This window comes from Grammomys surdaster, unplaced genomic scaffold, assembly GCF_004785775.1.
Source record: "Grammomys surdaster isolate TR1022 unplaced genomic scaffold, NIH_TR_1.0 146, whole genome shotgun sequence".
NCBI lineage: Eukaryota > Metazoa > Chordata > Mammalia > Rodentia > Muridae > Grammomys > Grammomys surdaster.
Genome location: NW_021604604.1, coordinates 4,593,708 through 4,609,018, shown reverse-complemented (window position 1 = coordinate 4,609,018; position 15,311 = coordinate 4,593,708).

The following is a 15,311-nucleotide window of genomic DNA, read 5'->3' as shown; positions in this document are numbered from 1 at the left end:
ACTAGGGCTACTATACCAAACAGTTTCCAGTTTTCAGAAGAAGTAGGATCTGAAAATCCATAGCAAAATGGCACAGTTTAGCATCATAATACTGCTGCCCTGGCCACAAAAGCATTGTCTTCACCAAAAGTGTCACAGCCAACTCTCCCAAAACAAAAGATAGAGTTTCACAGATAGAGTTTCACCCCACCTTCGGGGAAGAGCCCTAGCTCCAGGAGAAGAGTGGGTGCTCCAAGAAATCTGCTGATTGTTATGCCTCCGGCAATGAAGGATGACAGGTCACTGAAAGGGAGTGGACTAAAGGTGAGCTATTGAAAGGGGACACTCAAGAAAGGTTTCCTATGGGCCTCTCTCTGTAGGGTCCCTTTTTCTTGAACATAAGACCCATCAATGGTCAGACGAGGTGTTTCTGGGAATTCCTGTACAGTGAGCTCTTCTGCAGGAAGAGAAGGGAAGCCAGGCAAGGTAACACAGCAGACCTGTACACCTAGCATTTAGGAAGCTGAAGTGAGGCAAGACAGTCTGAAGTGCCGGGCAGTGGTGGTGCACACCTTTTGTCCCAGCACTTGGGAGGCAGAGGTAGGTGGATTTCTGAGTTCGAGGCCAGCCTGGTCTACAGAGTGAGTTCCAGGACAGCCAGGACTACACAGAGAAACCCTGTCTTGAAAAAAAAACAAAAACAAAAACAAAATAAAAAATAAAATTAAATAAATAAATAAATAAATAAATAAAAACCTAATCAGTCAAAATCTATTGTATAAAAAAAAAAAAGACAGTCTGAAGTTCAAGCCTAACCTAGGCTTTCTCTCTCACACACCCATACACACACACATTTGTTTTGTTTGTGGTATTTTGGAAAGAGCATATGAAAAACAGGAAAAGAGCAGTTCAGAAGAATCTTGCCTCAGAACCCTTCCCTTCATCTAAACTCTATTAAACGCACCCAAAGTCCTGCTTGTGGGGAGAGGGATTTTAAAGTTCTGATCGCCAACAATAAGTCTGAAGGAAAAGTATTAAAAACGAAGGACATGGCCGGGCAGTGGTGGCACACGCCTTTAATCCCAGCACTTGGGAGGCAGAGACAGGTGGATTTCTGAGTTCAAGGCCAGCCTGGTCTACAGAGTGAGTTCCAGGTCAGCCAGAACTACACAGAGAAACCCTGTCTCAAAAAAAAAAAAAAAAAAAAAAAAAAAGGAAGGACATGACTACTACTAGGTATGGTAGAAGACATTTATAGTAGACAAAAGGGAGAGCAGAGGCAGGGGCATCTAGGAGAGTCCAGAGTGAGCATGACTCATGTGAGGAGGAGTTGGGGAAGATGAGATCCAGGAGAATAAAAGGTAGACAAAGGACCAGGTAGCCAAAATGTTTGGACTGTACATAGGGGGACAACTGGGGGAGGAGTAGCCCAGCCTGTGGTCTGAAGAAATTTAGGGTAGGGAGCAGGGTATACCAACCATACCCTATAACAGGTAGGGACAGAGGGATGCTGGGAGGACCTAAAGACCAGGTCCAGTTTAAATAGACCCCTCAGTTAGACATTTGTCCCAGGCTTGAGACCTAACAAAGTCAATTTAGCATACTAACCATACAGGAATCACACTAAAAAAGATAAGCTCACAAATATTCCTTTACTTAGAGGAACTTGCTTTGCAATGACTGCTCTCAGTAATCAACCACAATGATTGGATGAAAAGAGATTTAAAGTTTAAGTTCTGAGGGTCAAAGACTGTGAAAATGAAAGTTGAAAATGTTCAAGGAAGTAGTTTAAGATATATAAAAAATGAAAAATATGTCAGAAATTATTTTTCCTCTATGCTATTGTTCTATTAAGATTTCAAAAGTTTTAATTAATTAATTTATCTCAGAGTTTTAATTCGATTCAACACAGTTCTGATAAGCTGTGAATCTGGCCCACTACTACTATCATTATCCTAGCCATAAACTCAAAATTGTTAATTTCCATTGGTTGTTGTCTTAGGGTGCTACTGCTGTGAAGAGACCGTGACCAAAGCAACTCTTATAAAGGACAACATTTCCCTGGAGCTGGCTTACAGTTACAGAGGTTTAGTCCATTATCATCCTGGTGGGAAACGTGGCAGTGTACAGGGAGACACGGTGCTGCGGAGCAGCTGAGAATTCTGTTCCTGATCCAAAGGCAGCCGGGAGGAACTGGAGTTCCACAGTGAGCAGATCTTTTCTTTGTTTTTTGTTTGTTTGTTTGTTTTTCGAGACAGGGTTTCTCTGTGTAGCCCTGGCTGTCCTGGAACTCACTCTGTAGACCAGGCTAGCCTCGAACTCTCGAACTCAGAAATCCGCCTCCCTCTGCCTCCCAAGTGCTGGGATTAAAGGCATGCGCCACCACTGCCCGGCTCACAGTGAGCAGATCTTAAGCATAGGATATTGCTAAGCCCACCCCACAGTGACACACATACTCCCACAAGTCCACACCAACTATAACAAGGCCACACCTCCTAATAGTGCCACTCTCTATGGACCAAGCATCCAAACACATGAGTTATGGAAGCCAAACCTATTCTTCTATTTTAGAAGACAAACCAGTTGTCTTCTAAGTATAGACTTAAAAAATCTTTGTTCAATCCGTGTATCCAGCCCTCTGGATATATAGGAAAAAATATTCATGCTTTTAACCCAGAATCATGTTTGGATCCCCAAGCTTTTTCTATGACTCAAAGGCATGAGACTACAACCTTTTCTATAAATGGATTTCAGTACAAATTACAAATAATGGTGATACTAATATATCTCAAATTTGTATCTCTTTTTATAAACTTAAATTTTTCAAAGTAAGTTTCAGGGAATAAGAGTTTGATCCACTACGCACAGGTCGAATGGTCCGGATAAGTCCTCCTGTCAATCAGTAGCCTAAGATTCTCTGTCTATTAACAACTTCTAGGGGTGGGATCTCTCTCTCCCCTGGTCTCGGTACTCTCCCACCTAACTATCAGGACTATGGTCTTCGAAGTTTCAAGTGTACACCCAAGTTAAATATTTTCCATAAACTCCTAAACTTCACCTTCTGTCCCCAGTCTATATCTGTCCCAGAAGGTTTTCAATCAACTGCAGACTGCTCCAAACACACCAGCCCTAAAAGTTGCTGAAGGAATTCCCCAGTCAGACTGAGCCTCTGCATTTCTGGCAGCACCTGTGCAGGGAGAGAAGGAGCTGTCCCTCAGCCTCCGCTCCTGTCTCCCTTCCCATCCTTTGACCGTCATTCCAGCCTTCTTGCCTCCTACACAACGGTGCCCCAATTTCAGCAGGAAGCAGTTACGGAAGAGTTACATCATCCCTATCTACAAAATGGCTGAAATAGGTTTCAAAGAAACCGAGCAATTCAGTCTCTGTGGCTCCTCCCAGCACTGCTCACCCCGCCCCCTTCCCTAAACCCCTCCCTTCCTGGGGCTGAGCTTCCACTCCCCCTCCCCCAGCCTTATCCCTATATAACTCATCTAATTTGGACACACTGTCTCTTCACTGCCTTTGCTCCTGGACCTCTCTTAGTTTGTATGCTCCAATCTCTTCTCTCTCGCTCTCCCCTCCCATTTTTCTTGCCTCGTGGCCTGGCTCAGTTTGCTAGCCATATTCAATCTGGACTCCTCCAAATGCTTGTGGGTATTCACTCTCTCAAATCTACTATAAAGCGTGTCTTCAACCATCCCCAGGATCAGCCATGTCCTCCCCTGTTTCACTCAGTGATGCTCCTCTTACCTCCCCTCAGACCCCTTCCCCTCCTTGCACTGTCATGGATTGGTTTGGTTTTCTTTTTAAAGACAGCACATGAGAGAAAAGCATGTTTCACTTGTCTTTCAGCTTATTTTGCTTGGCACAACGATTCCCAGTTTGGTCCATTCTCCAGGAAGGGACGCGGCTTTCATTCTTCTTTAAGGTAGAATACCCCACTATGTATACTTTCTGCATTTTCTTTGTGCATTCATCTGGTGACTGACCCCTAGACTGGTCCCGTATCTTAGCTGTTGAGAACAATGTTGTAATAAAAAAAAAATGGATGTGCATGTAACTCTGTGATACATTGACCTGCATCCTTTAAGAAAATAGTCAGAAAGGCTAGAGCTAGATCATGTGGTAGATCTATTTTTAGTTTACTGAAGGTCCTTCATATTGATCTCCATAGTGACTGGACTAACGTGCATTCCCACTAACACTTGAACGAATGCATCTTTGCTCCGTTTCTTATTTGTTTTCTTAACAGTATTTGTTATTTGGGGAGAAGGTTGTTAATTGTTGTAGGGTTGTTTGGTGTTTTTGGTTTGGTTGGGTTTTTGCAGGGGTTGATTTTTCAACACAGGGTTTCTCTGTGTAGTCCTGGATCTTGTTCTGTAGACCAGTCTCACCTCAAACTCAGAGATCTACCTCTGCTTCCTGAATGAGGGATTAAAGTCTTGCACCACACACACACACACAGTCTTAATTGCTGTAGTTTGTGTGCTTTGGAATTTTTTCTATCTTGTTTTGTGTTGTAGTAATTATTAATCTCAAATCAGGGGTTTCTACCCTGCCTTTGATCATTCAGTTCCCAGATAAAAGACACACAACCTTTATATTTATAATATGCCTTTAATGCACTAGAGCTGGCAGATATCTACCCTCTGAGCTATTAGAATCTATTCTCCCATCAATAATACCAAGTTATAATTTGCCATGTTTCATCTGGGCTGTTCTTAACTCCAATTGGCCAACCCTCATGGCCATGTTTTCATGACTCATCTGTCTCAAGTGTCTCTTCTCCTTTCCATGGTCTCCTCCCTCCAACCCCAAGCCCAGGAAAGAACCTCCCCACCACACTTATCTCTCTTCCGCCTTTACAGGCTGTAAGCATCTTTATTTACAAATCAGGGATAACTTGGGGGGCAAGGTTGCACAATGTCACTTGGGTCTAGTGTGGATTCTCTGGTCCCTAGGACAATCAAGCCTTGGGGGCCAGTATTTAGCATTTCAATATAGCAAAAAGACCAAACCTCAACTGTTTTGTTGTGGTTTTGTTTTTTGAGCTCACTATGAAGCTGTGTAGCCCAGACTGACTTCAAAATCAAGATCTTCCTATGTTAGCCTCTAAAGTACAAGAAATACATGCATATCCATACATATACATATGTGTGTGTGTGTGTCTGTGTGTATGCTTAACCATTGAGCTCTCTCTCCAATGCCAATTAAAACTATATCTGAAGCTTGTGATTTTATTAGACAGGAGACACTCTATTCTGGCCTCTTTGGGTACCTGAACACCTGTGACATACATACAGACAGACAGACACATGGAAAAAGAAACAGACACATACACACACACATACAGAAGACAAACAGACACAGAGAGAGAGAGAGATGAATAAAAAATCATTTTAAGAAAGAAAAGAAGCAAACGACTTAGAAGTTCACTAGTTGCTGGCACCATCCACCATCCAGCCTGCCCTCCTGCCCTTGGATAATGTTCCTCTTTTTGTGAAAAAAGAAAAATTAAATTTTGTTTTAAACTTGCTCTCTCTGAGCATCTTTTTGTGTTTAAGTGGTTACATTTCAGGAAAAAGAAAATGGTTATTTACTAAATAAAATGCATTTAAGGACACCTCCCACTTCAATATCAATAAAAATAATGATGATGATAATAAGCACCAACACCCACTGGTTTTTTGAGACAAAGTCATCATACATCTCAGGCTGGCCTTGAACTCACCATCTCTGGTCTCTGTATTTCAGCCTCCTGAGTGCTGAGATGACAAGCTACACCACTGTGCCCAATTAATAACTACCCTGTACGCTTGTGAAGTTCACAGAAAGCCCACATAAAAAGGAAGGCAGTTCATCAGCCTTGATTGTGCTCCGAATTTCCCCCTGCACTGGGTTGAAACACTAAGCTCTTTCTTGTGCACATCAGTTGTTCAAGGGCCAAAGGGAAGGCTCAAGTGCATTGGTGCAGCAGGGATAAATGGCACCCTTCTGACCTGCAAGAGTTAATAGAAAGCCCTCCCCCCACGTTTATTACTAGAGAAGATCTCTGAAGTATCACTCAGCCCTGGAAAGAAAAGACCCATTTGTTCCCAAGGTTTTTCACTCAAAAAGTTCAGGAGAGCCCACCCACCCCCCTTTTCTGTCTCCAACCTCTACTGCTGCCTACCCTTAAACACACACACACACACACACACACATTTTGTAAACCAAAATTTTTAAAACTCCAAGACTTGTTTCTCTCGTGAGGCAAAGGAAAAGCGTCCATGATTAATGAATGCTTCAGCTAAAAGCATAGGCTGCAGAATGGAGGGATTATTTATAGTCCTTCTCTTTGGGAGTTAATAGATGTTAGCCTAAAAGGCTAGAAATCCTACAGTGGGGTTTTTTTCTCCCCCAACTGATAAAAGTGACTCTGGAAGGCAGGATAAATACTGTCTCCAGCAAGCCATAAGCACTAACAATTTCGCTGTAAGTGCTCAGTCAAAGGGAGATGAACATGTTAAATGTTATTTAAAAATGGACGACATATTATCTGGGAAGTCACAGTGAAATTGTAGCCAAATGACAAGCACTGTCGGCGATGCCCTGCTCTAAGATGGGCCATGGCTGGGGGATTTACGGGCCATTGTGTTACAGAGTCAAATCACATTCAGTAGCTCAAAGGTAACAGGGATTGAGTTTTTAATCTCTAGTTACATTTTCCCTCTAGGCTGTTAGACTCCCCCACCCCACCTCCCACCTCCGACATTTCATTCTTCTTAGGTTAATTCTGTTTGAAAGGCCTGCCCTGCTAGTTATCTAGGATGGGTAGAAGAACCTGCAACTTAATTTCATGACTTTTGACATGACTAGATTTTAACTTGGCAGAAAAAATCGTGTTTTGTTTTATTTCTAACGTAAGGCCCTGCTAACGAAACATTTTTGTATGCTTGCTCCTTTTTTTTGGTGTGTATGTGTGTGAATCTGGGGTCTCACACAAGCTAGACAAGCGCTCTACCACTGAGCTACATCCAGGCCTCTTTTTGTTCACTTTTTGAAAACCAAGAAAACCAAAAGTATCCTGGATGGCATTCTGGAGAGTGTTGGGGAGGGAAAGGACCGGGTATATAATGGCACACATATGTAATCCCAGCACTTAGAAAGGAGGCTGAGGTTTGAAGATGACAAGTCTGAGGCCAACCTGGGATACCTAGTAAGACCCTGTCTCAAGTGAAAAAGAATTGGATTCAAGAAATTTCTGAGAATAAATAAATAGCAATTTGAAGACAGAATGACTGAAATAAAATGCTATGACAAAAATGTCAACCCTATACAACAACAACAAAAAAATATTTCCATGCACTAATAATGTTGTCCATAAAACAATAATTTGGTTGCTTGTTACCTCTACATGCCTGGGAATGACTGTTGCTAAGCAATTCATGAATGACTTCAGTCAAAGTGATGTGTGAAATTGCAGCAGCATCCTCATGATATCTACAGAAGAGCCCACTCCAACAAGGATGGAAAGCAGCAGGAGTAGGCCGACAGGAGAAAGTGCTCTAAACCAGGCCTCCTGAGTGTGTTCAGACTGTAGTGTCAACATGGTTACTGACATGAACATGGGCTGAGACCATAGCTCAGAGGCACATGCACAGGAGTGCCAGCACTGAGAAAGGAGAAGAAAAATCCTGGAGCACAGCAGGGATGTGTTGACATAGTTCTAGGGTTTGGGTGATATAATTCAGTAGAGATTCTTAACTAACAAGAATAGGGCCCTGGGTTCAGCTCACAGAACCATAAAAGAAAAGCAAACAAAAGCAAAATAATTTTTTTTAAAACCAGATAAATGATAGACCTAAACTAATCAATTCCAAAATGAAACACATGCTATTCAAACTGGAAAATTCAATGTCCTTACATGAAGGAATTATTTATGAAGGTGTCATGACAGTTTACTTGACTGGCCATAAGAAGTCATCAGGGGCTTAAACTGTGACATACGTGTGTGGGCGAGGGCACCAACAACATGTTGTCAAGTTTAGACAACGTGCTCTTTCGCTTCATCACATGGGTCCCAGGGGTCAAACTCAGGTCACTGGTCTTGATGGAAAGCTCTTTATCCCTTGAGCAATCGCACAAGTCCTAGGTCGGTTTCTTTTGAGGACTGTAGGAGATTGACGGGCATAGTCTTCTCCCAGGGGCTTTCATTGTCTTCCTTCTGTGTACACCTGTCTCTGTGTCTAAGCTTACTCTTTTGTAAGGACAGTCACTGTATTGGGTACACTGACCTCACTGTGATGAGCATATCTGACAAACACAACCCATAGAGAGGGATTTCTCATGATTTCAGAGGTTTCACTCACTTGGCTCTAGGTTTCTGGGCCCATTGAGGGAAAACATCATGGCACTGGAACGTGCTGAAGAGGGAGAGGCTGTTCACCGTGAGGCAGACAAAAAGATGAAAATGGTAAGAGCAGGCCAGGGGCAATATACCCCCAAATACCCAGGAGTGCTGGCACACACCTTTAATAACAGCACTCGGGAGATAGAGGCAGGCAGATCTCTGAGTTCCAGACCAGCCTGATCTACATAATGAATTCCAGCACAGCCAGAGCAAAGAAACTCTGTCTACACACACACATACACACACACACACACAATAATAATTAAAATAATTGATTGAAACATAGTATCTCCTTCCAAATATGATCAGATTATGAGATACTAAGAGTTGGAACTTGAACCTCTTGTGAAAGCCAGTGATGGAGGGTACAGAAGCCTTTGTTGCATCAAATGGAGTGTGGTTGGCCTGGACTAACCATAGCAGAGAGGTCTTTACACTGCAGGATGGCAGATAAATGTAGAACCACATAGAATCACACCAAGAAAGACAATGATTCAAATGACTTACATTTTGAACGGGAGTCTAACATTCAGAAGTAATGCAGGAGGGACTAAGACATTATATTCTAATTAGTTATATCTTTCCATCTCTGTCACAAAGTATCTGAAAGAGACTACTTAAAGGAAGATTGATTTGGACTTGTGATTTCATGGGCTTTGGTCCATGGCTGTTTGGCCCCATTCCAGCAGGCGGGTGGGGAGAACATCATGGGACAGAAAACACACATAGTGAGGCAGAGCTACTCACCTCCTGGCAGCTACAAAGCAGAAAGATAGGAAGAGGCCAGGGACAAGGTCCACTCTCCATGGGCCCTCTCCCAGTCACCTGCATCTTCCATCCAGGCCTTAGCTTCCATCACTTGCCAATGGTGCTAATCTACCAATGCTCAACACAGTAACTATGTACAACTGAGGGCCATTCAACAATGAGACACTGGGAGCTAGGGAAATGGCTCCCTGGTTAAAGTGCCTGCTACACAAGAATGGAACCCAGGACCTCTGCTGTGCTCTTAGGCACTGAGCCATCTCTCCAGCCCCACAGTGAATTTATTTTTAACCCCTCTAGAAATCAACAGTCTTTGTTTAGGGCACTAGGAAGAATATGTGAAAATCTTTTATGAAGGTGGTAAAAAAGATGGCTTAATGGTTAAAGGCACGTACTCCAGGACGATTGAGATCCCAGCACCCACTGGCAGCTCACAACCATCAGTAACTATGGTGTCAGGGATCTGACACCCTCTTCTGGCCTCCACAAGCACCAGGCACACATATGACGCACTTACAAATAAGTAGGCAAAATAATTATAGAGTACAAATATATCTTTTTGAAAATTTTTGTATGGAGCTTCTCAAGACCTCTGTGTCATGGGGTGCCAGAACACTCAGCCTCCTAAGATGAAATGTGGACAGAACTGAGCCCATCTCCTGGGTGTCAACACTATAAGGCACTCTATCTAACCTCTGAAATTCCTAGTAACATTTCAGTTTATATACTACTCAACAAATGTAAAGTTTTAACTTCAATCTGAAAGTTACAGCCTAAATTCCTTATGTCTTCGTAACATCTATGACATGGTAAATAAGGTTCATTTTTTTAAAGTATCTACACATATGGTATGAAAGTCTCATATCAATTTTCATCAGCAGACGAGGAGTAACATACCAAGCATGTGCAAGCATGTAACATTAGAGCTATCCAGCTCAAAAAGTACTAAACTTCGTCTCAAACTAACGACTGTTGTATTCCTCAGAGGGCTGTGAATATGTAGAGTTTGAAGGTTTTATGTCTGACTATTCTGAAAGCTATTTGAGGGCAAGGAAAGGTCACCCAGATTTTTAAAAAATAATTTTTATAGAAAAACAGCTGAACTGGTGTGCTCTAACATACACTAGCTGTGAAATCCACCCTGTTGAAACTGCAGCCAGTTTTTCAGAATGAGAGCAAGCTGACTTTGGGATTGGAATGCTTCCTTCATTCTGTTAAATGCTGTATACTAAAGCTGCTGTGATTCCTAAAAACACTGCTTTTCATAAAAATGTATGAAAAAATTTAAAAATCATTTATTTACTTTTTGCCGAGATTTAGGTTATGCTATAGGTAAAAGAGAAAACAGAAATTCAGAACCTTAGAACTAGGCTGAGGAGTAGCTCAGTGAGTAAAGTACATGCCACACAAACATAAGGACCAGAGTTTGAATCCCCTGAACTCATGGAAAAGCCGGGTAGGCATGGAGGCCTCCCTGTAATCCCAACACTCAGCAGGCAGAGACAGGGATCTCCAGAGCAAGCTAGCTAGTTCAAATAGGTTCAGCAAGAGACTCGGCCTCAATAATTGAAGTAGGGAGCCCTGGAAGAAAATGCCAGGGCTGGAGAGATGGCTCAGTGGTTAAAAGCACTGACTGTACTTCCAGAGGTCCTGAGTTCAAATCCCAGCAACCACATGGTGGCTCACAACCATCTGTAATGAGATCTGATGCCCTCTTCTGGTGTGTCTGAAGACAGCTACAGTGTACTCACATACATAAAGTGAATAAATCTTAAAAAAAGAAAAAAGAAAATGCCAGATGTCAACTTTAGGCATCTGTATGAAAGTGTACACACACGCACACACACTTGAGATTTTATAGCCTTCTGGGAAAATCAGAATAATATCCCTAAATTATTTAGCATTGAAATTCAAGGTAGGAACACTTTAAAATAATTTAAGAATTGCTAGGCATATAGGTCAGTTGTAGAGTTGGCCTAGAACGTGCTAGCTCTGGGTTTCATCAGATGCTCTGAAAAACAAACAAGCAGAGGTAGAAGAAGGAGTAAAAGAGCTTCAGACATTAACAACAAGCTCTTCACTCAACAGGTGAACTCGGAAGGGAGACGATGCAGAATAACCTCACTCTCACCCAAGGATGGAGGGCAGGTGGGGCTGACACAGAGGAGAGAATGGAAAAATACACCGTCCTTGGGGAAGATACATTTCCAGATGCCGCGGGACCTTGTGTTAAATCACTTAGGTCTTATTCTGGACGTGACATTCAAGCTGGAGGATAGGATTTGTATTTTGAAAAGATAACTCTTGCAATGAGATGAAGAATGAATTATAAAAAGGAACCTGAGCCCGGAAGGTCCTTCGCACACCTGATAAAGAAGCAGTCACTACTCTTGCTTGTATTTTTCAGTTAAGACTTTCAAAAGTATTAGGGAGTGGGGTTGTCTTTTTTTTGGGGGGGGGGTAAGCACACATCTGTACAGATGCACTTGTGTACATGCACTTGTGTGCACTTGTGTACATGCACTTGTGTGCACGTGCAGGTGGGGGCCAGACAGCAACATTGGATCTTTTCCTCCATGGATCTCCACCTTATTTTTTTAAGACAGGGTCTCTGACTAACCTAGAGCTCCCTGATTTGACAAGGCTATCTGGCCAATGGTTCTAAACATCCAAGCCCCAGACCACGACATTGAGGTTACAGATGTGGCACCCAAGTTTTCATCTGTTTGTTTACTTCGGCTTTGTATGTAGGTGCTGAGACCAAACTCAGGTCCTCATGCTCCCATGACACAAAATTTACCGTAAAGGAACCATTTTCTGTCTATTCCATCCTTTTTTTGTTTGTTTTAAGACAGGTTTCTCTGGGTATAGCCCTGGCTGTCCTGGAATTTCCTCGGTAGACCAGGCTGGCCTCAAACTCACAGAAATCCACCTGCCTCTGCCTCATTTAAAAGGTGCACCACCACTGCTCTGCTATGGAATTATGAGTCTTAACCCTGTAGTACAAAGCCCAGACACCAGATATTGACAAGGACAGCTCCTGCTTGAGTCTGACCAGGCACTGACTTCCACTGAGGATCATATCACCTTCACCGTCTTCATGTGAGCAGAGTATTCCTCTTACTTTCCCTCTCATGCACAAAAATTTGCTTCTACACCCATCGTGGAAGAACTTTTCTCCAGTGGCGAAATTGGATGTGTCCATCTATGAAATAGAATACAAATAGGACAAAGAGAATCTTGGCGTGTAGCTGAAGGGCCAACGGAGAAGGATGGAGCTTTAGAAAAATCTAGTTGCTCAGTGAAATATAAAAAAAAAAACATACAAATAAGAAAGGAAAGAGGGGGCTGGAGAGATGGCTCAGCGGTTAAGAGCACTGACTGCTCGGCCAGAGGTCCCGTGTTCAATTCCCAGCAACCACACGGTGGATCACAACCATCAGTAATGTGATTCATGCACTCTTCTAGTGTGTGTCTGAAGATAGCTGCACTGTACTCATATAAATAAAAATAAATAAATCTTTAAAAAAAAAAAGAAAGGAAAGAGACCTCAGGGTTAGACAAAGAACTAACAGAAGAAAAGAATGAAAAGCACCCTAAGTCCCCCGCATACCCATCTGCTGTGATCAACAATGGCAACTAGATATGAAAGGTCCCCAGACCATTCCAACAGATTATTCTATAAATAATCCAAAATTCAGCTGTTTGCCAATGGCACTTTCTTCGATCATCTCATGTCCTTTAAGATTAAAAACCTCAGTAGGCACTTGGGAGGCTGAGATGGGAGATCAAGACTTTGAGCCCAACTTGTCACTTGAAACACAAGAAATAAGCTGACATTGTTGGTCTCTTGTGATAAAATATGAGCTTTCGGATAAAGGCTAGAATTGTTAAAAATGTAAAAATGCACTGGGCAGTGGAGATATACAACTTTACTCCCAGCACTCAGGAGGCAGAAGCAGGTGGATGTCTGAGTTCGAGGCCAGCCTGATCTACAGAGTGAGATTCAGGACAGTCAGGGCTGCACAGAGAAACCCTGTCTCAAACAACAACAAACAAACAAACAAACAAAAAACAAACACTAAAAAACTGATAAGATTAATACTTATAGTAACAACAGTATATCCACTCATGAAGTTGAGGCAGGAGTTCCAGGGTCAGCCTCTACTATTCAATGAGTTCAAGACCATCCTGAGTTACTTGAGACTGTCTTTAAAGAAAATAAAGTCCTGGAGAACTGCTGGTTTTACTAAACAGAGAAAGCCACTTTAAAGTGTAGCTCCTTTTTGTTCAGAAAAATCAATGGCAGGCCACTCTTGATAGTGGTGTAAATATATAAGGAACGGGCACCCACTGCTCTGGAATAAAGAGACCTTTTCTGACCTGACAAAATCTATCTCAAAGCTAGGTATACAGAACTGATTCATGGGACAGAACCTGCTTAGGGACAGAAACATCCAGGAAAGAAGCTACCACACCCTCCCTTGACCCCTTCTCTTTGAGACACCCAGTCTTGAAACCTCTCTGAGGTTGGAGAACTGGTGGGAACTAGGGACACTGTAGTCTTCAAAGTGGGTAACTCACCAGGAGATGGAAGAGAATGTGGTACCGATGAATTGGGGGTTAGTAGAGCATTAAAAGGGATAGCTTCTACAGAGTGTGATGTTGGGGACAGCCAATCTGTCCAGTTACAGCTACCTTGTTCCAGTGTTTACAACTCAGGAAAAAAGGTTTCCCATGACTGTGAACCGTTTCTTTGGGAGGGCATCTGTGGGTATCTGCAGAGATCTAGGCTAGCAGAAAGATAAATAAAGACATGAAGTCAGGTCTGGGCTCGTTCCCCTTCCCCTTTAGTGGTGATATCACAGGACAAGAACTGGAGGAAATGCAACCACAAACCAAAGTCCACTGAAGAACTCATTCCACTGCCCAGCTTTATCTCTGTCTTGTGTTTTATTATTATTATTAATTTTGGTATGTGTTTTGCCTACATGATGTCAATACACATGTGTACCTGGTGCCTACAGAAGCCACAAGAGAACATCAGATCTCTAGGACTGGAGTCACAGTCAGTTGTGAGATACCATGTGGGTGCTGATAATCAAACCTGCGACCTCTGGAAGAACAGCAAGTGCTCTTAACCACTGAGCTATATGCCTACCTCCCTTTGCTTGGCGTTTAAAAACAGAACTCATTTCCTTGAGTTGAATAAGTCCAGATTATTACTGGAAAAGAAGGTAGAAACACACAGCTGCAAAAGATAGACTCTGTGTGCTTACTTATTTTTTTGCTGCTGCAACATTTTCATCAAAGGCAACTTAAAGAAAAAAGAGTTTATTTGAGCTATGGCTCCAGAGGAATGAGTCCATAATGCAGGGAAGAGATAGCATAGCAAGAGGAGCAAGAAAAGTGGGTGTTCAAATACACCATGAGACTGTGCTGACATTTCTCATTCAAATTGTGTGGAAAGCTTTCGGGGCTGCTTGGCAGGAATCTGACATTAGGCCATAACAAGGAAGCAATTTCATGTAGGAATCTAAATCTTAGGCTAGAATAAAGAAGTAAGCTTCAGGCATAAATATGACTTTGGGCTAGGACAGGGAAGTAGGCTCAGATATTTTGGTTATCCTGATAAGCCCTTAGAAACAGTGATCATGGGAGTGATCCCAGAAGTGATCAAGGGACTTTGTTTATTGCCTTGCTTGTTCCTTGACTATTTGCATCTATTGTATTGCTAGTTCCTCATCCTAGAACTGACCTTATTACTTGCATGTAATTAAAATGATATAAAAGCAGATTGGCAAAAAATAAACCCACCTCAGCCTCAGCTCTCTTAGCTTTCTCAGTGCTGCCCTGCAAAAGTCTCTCAGATCCATGCTGCTTGCTCCATGCTTACAGCATCAAGTCACCCTGAAGTCATTCAACTAGTTTGTAGGGCACAGAGCAGGAAATGGCGGTAGGCATGTTGTATACCTAACAAACTGGCTCTGGAAGTAACATATGCAACTTTCATTTATATTTCATTCACAAGGATTAGCCACTTGGCCCTACCCCAGACAAGAGGGTGTAGGCTTTGTTGGTCAAAGAAGAAAATGGAAGAATTTGGTAAATAGCATTTACTCTACCACATTGAAGAAATGAAATTCAAGATGAGGTGTTGACGTTTGGTCTTCTG